Source organism: Phodopus roborovskii, unplaced genomic scaffold, assembly GCF_943737965.1.
Source record: "Phodopus roborovskii unplaced genomic scaffold, PHOROB, whole genome shotgun sequence".
Lineage (NCBI taxonomy): Eukaryota > Metazoa > Chordata > Mammalia > Rodentia > Cricetidae > Phodopus > Phodopus roborovskii.
Window position 1 is genome coordinate 6,436,454 of NW_026126407.1, and position 8,055 is coordinate 6,444,508.

An 8,055-nucleotide genomic window follows, 5' to 3' on the forward strand; every position below is an offset into this window, starting at 1 on the left:
CACTGTTCTTCCTGTCCTTAATGATGAGTCTTTTTCACTTGAGTGCTCTATTTGAGATGGGGAGGGGGAATGTTCTAGAACCTTCAAGAATCTAATGAACTGGGATTGGAGACAGAGTTTGGTGGAAGAATGCTTGTCAAGCATGCATAAGGTCCTGAGTTCAACACACACACACACACACACACCATAGGCATGACCATATGTTTCTCTTGGCTTTTAGAAGGCAGGAAGCAGTTAGGACTTCGCAGTGTCCTTACAGGGAAGCTGAGCACTGACCCCTCCAAGGGGAGATGCGAAATCACCATGGACCGCACTGCGAAGAGTAGGGCAAGGGATGGGATGCCCAAGCCTAGCTCTTTCCTAGGATTAGGGGCTTTTCTGCCAGTGTCCCTGAGAGGGGGATGAGGAACAAGATGAACTCCTCCCTTGGAAAACGAACAGCTTCCTGTCTGTGCCCCGTGTCCTGAGTGCTTGGAAGGAAAGGATGGTGTCCCTTTCATCAGCTAGTTATCTTTGAAGGCAAAAGAAAGGCAGGCCAGTTAGGAGGTGCTGTTAGTCACTGTTGTATCTCAGTGGCCTGTGCTGGCCTTGTTCTTCTCAACCACTGGCTACTCCTATCAGTTGGATGCACTACTGGAACTCCCTTTTAGAGTGGATGTGTGGGCTAATCACGACCATGGGGGAAGGTTTAGTTCTGTACAGCTGCTACAGCCAGGGAAAAGTGCTGCGGAAGGAAGGGCCTTTTCACCAGCAAACGATCCCTGAAGGTTACTGCAGCAGACCAAGTGGGTGGCACGCTAGCTCCCACCAAGCAGCTCCAAGATACCTTCAAATTCTCCCTGCTAATTGGAAACAGGCTAAAACACCAGCTGTGACATATCCACAGGCTTCCGCAAGGGAAACGCCATGCCCTGCAGTTCGACGTGGGAAGGTAGCAATAAAAATGCCACTGTATAATTCCCAGGTTTGTGTTCAAAATGACCTCCAGAGCCTATTCACACAACAGACATACTTTTTTTTTTTTTTTTTTAAAGACAGGGTTTCCTGGAACTTAACTCTGTCGACCAGGCTGGCCTCAAACTCACAGAGGTCCACCTGCCTCTCCCTCTTGAGTGCTGAGATTAAAGGCATGGCTTTTTTTTTTTTTTTTTTTTTTTAATTTCTTGAGACCAAATCTTACTCCGGAGCCTAGGCTGCCCTAGAAAACATAGAAAACACTGTGTAGCCTCAGCCATTGTGTAGACAGGCTTGCCTCAAATTCGTGACAATATTCCTGCTGCAGTCTCCCAAGTGTTGGGACTAGAGGCATGAGCTATAGTGCCCAGCAAGAGAAGACATTTCACCTGCCTTCATACATAAAACATCAAAGGATAGCCTGGAATTTGAGCACCAGGGAGGGAGGAAGGAGGGTCATAAGTTCAAAACCAGCCTGGGCTTCATGGCAACTCTGTCTCAAAACACCAAAAATAATAAACAAACCCATACAAGGAAACAGACATGTGTTAGGATAATGATGGAAAAGGGCAGATGGAACCAGCTTCCTATCTAAGAGTCAGGCAGTGTCGGCTCTGTCCCGCCCCACCCTGGTGTTCTTGAAGCCAGTGGCCATCACTTATTGCGGCATATGGAGCCTGCACTGCTTTTTTGGCGAGCTTCAAGTGGTAGTTTCCAGCCAGACTTTGTTTTTTCCTGTTGCCTAATTAAAGACACTAAAAAGCTGTTCCCCTCCTGCTCCCATGCTCAGGGTGGCAAACTGAAGCCAGTAAGGAGAGAGACAGCAGGGTAGGCTTTGGAACAGGTCTGTGGGACTTGAAATGGCATTTTTAAAGGGGAGCAGGGAGAAACAGACATGTGAGGACATGTGGAAATGATACACATAGTTGACACACAGGGAGTGGCCTGAGCTAACATGTGGCCCCACGTGAAGAAGTGGTCCCATTCTGTACACAGGGACATTTCTTCTGCCAGCCTGGGCAGACCCGTGCCTGCCTCATAGCACCAGAACACCAATGAGGTACACATGTTAGGACTGCGAAGGTTCAAGGGTGCCCCTCTCTACTCTCACTGTCTTGTAGGGCCAGGGACTGACCAGAGACCCCCAAGCTTACCAGGACTTTACAAAGATTGTTCCAGAATGGTTCCACTAAGGGGAACACCTCATCTGCATCCCTTATTGACAAAGCCTCCAAGCAGGCTGCTTAGGGAACTTTCTAGGGGACCACTGTTTACCGACTTCATTATTAATGGCAGCGGCCTGTGGGCTTATGTGGTAGACTTTCCAGGAACAAAAGGTTATATATAGACTTACATAGTGTTCTGCTTTGTGTGCTTCAGGGGAATCAGAACATTAGAGTGTTCTCCATATTCTTTATGATGAAAGGATGAAGGCAAGTTTCTTGGTTTCATTCCTGTTGCTGGGATAAAACACCCTGACAAAACAATGTACAGAAAGTTCTAGGGTGCAGTGTGTTGGAGCCTGAAGTCACTCATACAACAGGATCCCACACTGCCACCCATGGGCAGGTCTAGACATGCACTTAGGCCAACCTTATCCAGAAGGTCCTTCACTGAGATTCCTTTCGCAGGTGATCATAGACAGTGTGGCTGACAATTAAATCTAACCACTGTCATTCGTCTATTGTTCTGGAATGCTTCCCATGCCAGGAAATGTATTAGCTGGTGGGTAGAAGTCATTCTGAAGAACAGTTGAGATTTCCCTAAAAAGTACCATCCCTACAGGCAAATGTGCAGCCCAAACTAGGCTTCAGTGGCAGGCCTTGGGTCTGGATGCTCATAAACCAAGAAAACCACATGGACTAGAGTTTAAAACACAGCCTTTCCCGCCTACTCTGGGTTTTGTCAGTGTGTGTGTGTCCATTCATCCCAAATGAGCAGCAAGGAAGGCTGCAGTTCTCACTAGTTCTACCTCCCAACCTTTGTTTCCACTCAAGCAGCAACACTGGTTATGGACCACCCCAACTCTGGGGCTTCCTGAGTAAAATGACACAGCTGGGAATCTACACAAAGAGGATTGGCCCAGGCCAATCCCCAGAACACTGGGCCACTGAGCATCCAGTGTCTCCTGAGACTCCAGGGAAGACTTGGCTGCAGCTGTGACCTCAGCTGCTCAGATGAGACACGGCTCTGTTGAGACACAGTTCATCTGTTAATCTGTCTCCTAGCTTATATCGTTTGTGTATTCACTCACTAGTGGAGTGAAAGGGCAAAGAGGACAGTGCTGTAGTTTAAAAGCAACACACTTCCTTAAAGCAAAACAAGATGAGCCCAAGGGGCAGGAGCTCCACGGAGCAGCTGGGGCGGCAGCTGAGTAGAGGTTGGAGCCCCACGGCATACAGGACAACCCATGGTCAGAGAATCTTGGGTAGATGCTATTTCTGGGACTGTGTATGCCTGAGGTGAAGTTCAGCCTGGGTGGCAGAGAATCAGGAGTTTCTGTGAACTCTGGAGCAAACGGTGGAAGATCACCAGTGATGGTTTGGCCCCAGCACTGGCCAAGGCTCTCTGTGACGTGAACACACGAGGCACCAGTGATCCCACAGAGACTACACATGGAAAGTGTGCCACTTTTTATTAATGTCCACATCCTCTGCTGAGCTGAGACCCAAGCTTGCAATGCTTTTGGCAGCAGGAGGGAGACAGGGCTCCATGTTAACAAGTTAAATAAACCAGGGGCAAGTCTCAACTTTTTAGCCTGAGGAACACTTTCTGAGGTGAAGATCGCCACCTTGTGGCCAAAGCCAGTGCTATGGGTAGACTCACTGCAAAGCCAGATCGCCTCAATGCTTCTCTTCCAACACTGGCAATTTTCGTATCATGGACTGCTGCTCAGTTTTATTCCTGTTTCCTGGGGAAACGGTGATTAAAAACATCCATTGTTCTCAAAGTAAGAATTCATGATAGTGATTTTCCATTTTCAATCAGCAAGAACTATTTTTTTTCAAAAGACTTTGTGTGTGTGTGTGTGTGTGTGTGTGTGTGTGTTTTGTTGTTGTTTTTTCCTCTAGACAGGGTTTTTCTGTGTAGCCCCAGCTGTCCTGAAACTCGATCTGTAGACCAAGCTGTCCTGGAACTCTCAGAAATTATCCCTTTGCCTCTGCCTCCCAAGTGCTGGGATTAAAGGCGTGTGCCACTACCACCCAGCTCCAAAAGACAATTTTATCTAGACAGAAACCTTCAAAGAACATACAGAAACTGGGCATCATTAAAATACATTATTGCCAAGTGTCTTAATGTTAGACTATAATGGGGGAACAGTAAACACAGCAACTCATCCACTGCAGGGTGAATGAGAGAGAACCTGCACTACTGTCACATGTGGGCAAAGGTTACCTTTCCCCACAGACCTCTACCTCCACCCATTCCATTCTTCCCCAACATCCTCCAGAGCCAGGAGAAAAACAGGTGGCACCCAGGCTATTTGTTCCACCTTAAGCGCCAGCAACAGACTGGATTCATGGGCTCTGGGTTGGAGAGGTCTGTGGCATCAGGAAAATTATACAGGCAGGCACTCTAGAGGGGAGCCTGAGCCCTTTAGCTAGCAGTATCCAGAGAAATAGGCCAGTGGTGATTTTGGAAGCCACAGTAGACACTCCTTCCCCATATTCAGCAAGAACTTAACCACAATTGCTTCCCTGTAGTCAGTCACTGGCTAGCATAGAACAAAAAGCAGATGACAAGTACACTTCTTATCCCTCTTGCATCCAGGATGGCAAAGGGCTTCATGTTGCACAGAACCAGTGCTTCTGCATCCTGACATTCTTCTTGAAGATGTAGGATGCTCTGTCATTGATTTTTATTTTGTGACACAATGCAGCGAGTCAAATTACAGGAAAGTGGCTTTATGCTTGCAAGATGTGCTTGCTTCCTTGTAGTGCCTTCTGTTACTTTGGCTATTTCTAAGGTGTTGAGGAGGAGACTAAATGTCATCAGGCTTGCTGGAGTGGTGTGAATTCTCCCAGCTGCCTTCTGGACCCAGCCCACTGTGCTGTGACAGTCATTACAGTCCTCTTCAGCTCTTACTGCCTTGTCTGCCAACTGTGTTTCAGCCTTTGTGGGCAACAGTAAAGTAAAAGCTGACTGGAGACTGAGGGCCCCAAGAATCCTTGACCACCCACATCAAATGTGTGTAGTACCCTGGGCAGGCAGGGCCACACATTGTTGATCCTGGGAGGGACAGAGCCAACAAAACTTTTCAGTTTTCACTACCAATATTTTCTCCCAAAGCCATGCCATCTGCCACCTAGCACATGGAATATGCTTGCCCATTTGGTTCTTCCAAGGGTTTTACTAGAGTTGAAGGCTCATCAGAAAGGATCTGATTTATTTCTCTTGGGCATACAGCACCTTGTTCAGCCTCCCTAAAATAAGCAGATAAAGGAAACCAGACACTGGAGCCACTGTGCCTGAGGTGTCTGGGAATCTCAACTCTAAACCTAATTTTTTCTTCCTTGAGACAAGGTTTTCTGTGTAGCCCTGGCTGTTCTGGAACTCTGTAGACCAGGCTGGCCTCAAACTCAAGAGATATTCCTGTCCCTGCCTCTGCCTCTGCCTCCTGAGTGCCACCCAGTTGCAGTAGTGTTTAGAATGGATCCCAAACTCCAGGACACCCATCCTTCCCATGGTCACTCAACAGGTGCTATCAGCTCTGGCCTTCTGGGAGGTTAAGGACCCAGCTTGTCCCTGGAATCTGAGAGCACAGCACTGAGGCAGTATAATCAGAACCTCAGCATCTGTCCTTGCATGATTCATTAAAGATTCATTTTTTAAGATTGATTTATTATGTATACAGTGTTCTGCCTGCATGTATGCCTGCAGGCTAGGAGAGGGCACCAGGTCTCATTACAAATGGTTGTGAGCCACCATGTGGTTGCTGGGAATTGAACTCGAGACCTCTGGAAAAGCAGCCAGTGCCCTTAACCTTAACCTCTAAACCATCTCTCCAATCCCCTCAATTACCAAAAAAAAAAAAAAAAAAAAAAAAAAAATTACATGCGTATGTATGTCTGTGTTTGTGCACAAGTGAGTGCAGGTACCTGAGGAGGGCAGAAGAGGGATCACATCATTTGGAGATGAAGTTACAGGTAGTTGTGATCTGCCCTACATGAGTGCTGGAAATTGAACTCGGGGTTCAGTTAAGTGCTCTTAACTGCTGAGCCCTTTCTCCATCTCCTTAAATCCTTATCACTGAATGTGTGGAGAACAGAGGACGACTCTGGAGTTTGTTCTCTCCTCCCATCTTTATGTGGATTCTGGGGATTGAATTCAGGTTACCAGACTTAAACAGCAAACGCCTGTATTCTCTGAGCCATCTTGCTGTCCCCCTAAATCACAGCATTTAATCAATTGTCACATAAACTACAACTAGCAGCAAGGAACTGGTAAACAAACTGGTACTTTTCCACAGTGGCAGATTATGCTGCAAATTTCAAAATTCAGTTTCTAGCCTTTCTTCTTCATACACAATCCTCAAAAAGATGTCTGTAAAACCAAGCGTGGTGGTGTACACCTTTAATCACAGCACTCAGGAGCACAGGCAGGTGATCTCTGTGTTCAAGGCCACTCTGATTTCTGTAAGTTCCAGACTACCCAGGGCTATACCTGTCTCAAAACAACTCTGTAGAGGTGCTGTGCTAGAAAGGCATGACACCATCTGATGGATTAACTGCTTCTATTGGCTCACCAGAAATGGAGGAAATACACAGCAGCTGCCTATGGGATGCCGTGCCCTGCAGCCCTGCTCCCTGAGTCCTGTTAGCAATGTATTCATCACTACAAAGATAACAGGAACACTAAGGGGCTGGGACTATGACTCCTCTGCCAGAGTGCTTACCCAGAACACATGGAAGCCCTGTTTGAGTCCTAGCACTGCCATAGCATTGGGCATGGTGTTCCCACAGCTGTAACCCCAGCGCTCAGAAGGTGGACCAGGAGTGGAAGGAGGCTCCTTAGATACACAGTCTTTGAAGCCAGTCTGGTCTACATGACATTCCATCTCAAACTAAAGAGTGAGACACACACACACAGACAGAGACAGGTATCTACTGGCCACACTTAAATGTACTTTCTTTTTGGGGTGGGGGAGAGGGTTGTGAATCTAGCCTTTAAGGGCTGAGCCATCTCTCTAGCCCTAAATGTAACTTTTTGATGTAATCATTTATTTTCCACTTTCCAGCAATGATACAGAGACAGTGACTAGGATATGACCTATAAACAGAATCCCATGATTGCAGAACAACAGATGGTCCAAAAAGTCACTCTTTGCTCAAGAGTGAAGAACTGGCTTGGCAAAAATGTTCCTTAGAGGCCAAGACAGGGTTTGTTGCCTTGGCTGTCCTGGAACTCACTCTGTAATCAGGCTGGCCTCCAATTCAGAGATCTGTCTTCTCTGCCTCCCAAGTGCTGGGATTAAAGGCATTTGCCACCAGCATCCAGCATGGCCAATTATTTTTGATCCCAGTAGTATAGGTAAAATTTGGGGCTTCATGCATTCTGGGATAGTGCTCATTCACTAAGATACAACCCTAAGCCTAGTGGATGATTTTAAAAAACAATTTATTTATTCTTATATACACTGGTGTTTTGCCTGCATGTCTATCTGTGTGTGTGTGTGTGTGGGGTCAGATCTTGGAGTTATAGTCAGACAGTTGTGAGCTGCTGTGGGTGCTAGGAATTGAACACCGGTCTTCTGGAAGAGCAGTCATTGCTCTTAACCCCAGCTATCTTTCCAGCCCCCTAGTCAATGAGTTAAAAAAAAAAAAAAAAAAACAACAACAACAATAAAAAACAGATGCATACAAAGCCATGGGGACCATCATTCAACCTCAGAAAAGTTACAACTTAAAAACTAGTGGAAATGGGAGACCTTAGGAAGAATTTTGATGTGGCTGGAGAGTTGGCTCAGCGGTTAATAGTATCTGTTGCTCTTCCAGAGGACACAGGTTTGGGTCTTAGCATGCACATGGTGGTTCATGACCATCCATAACTCCAGTTCCAGGGGATCTGACATCTCTTCTGACCTCTGCCATGTACCAGGCA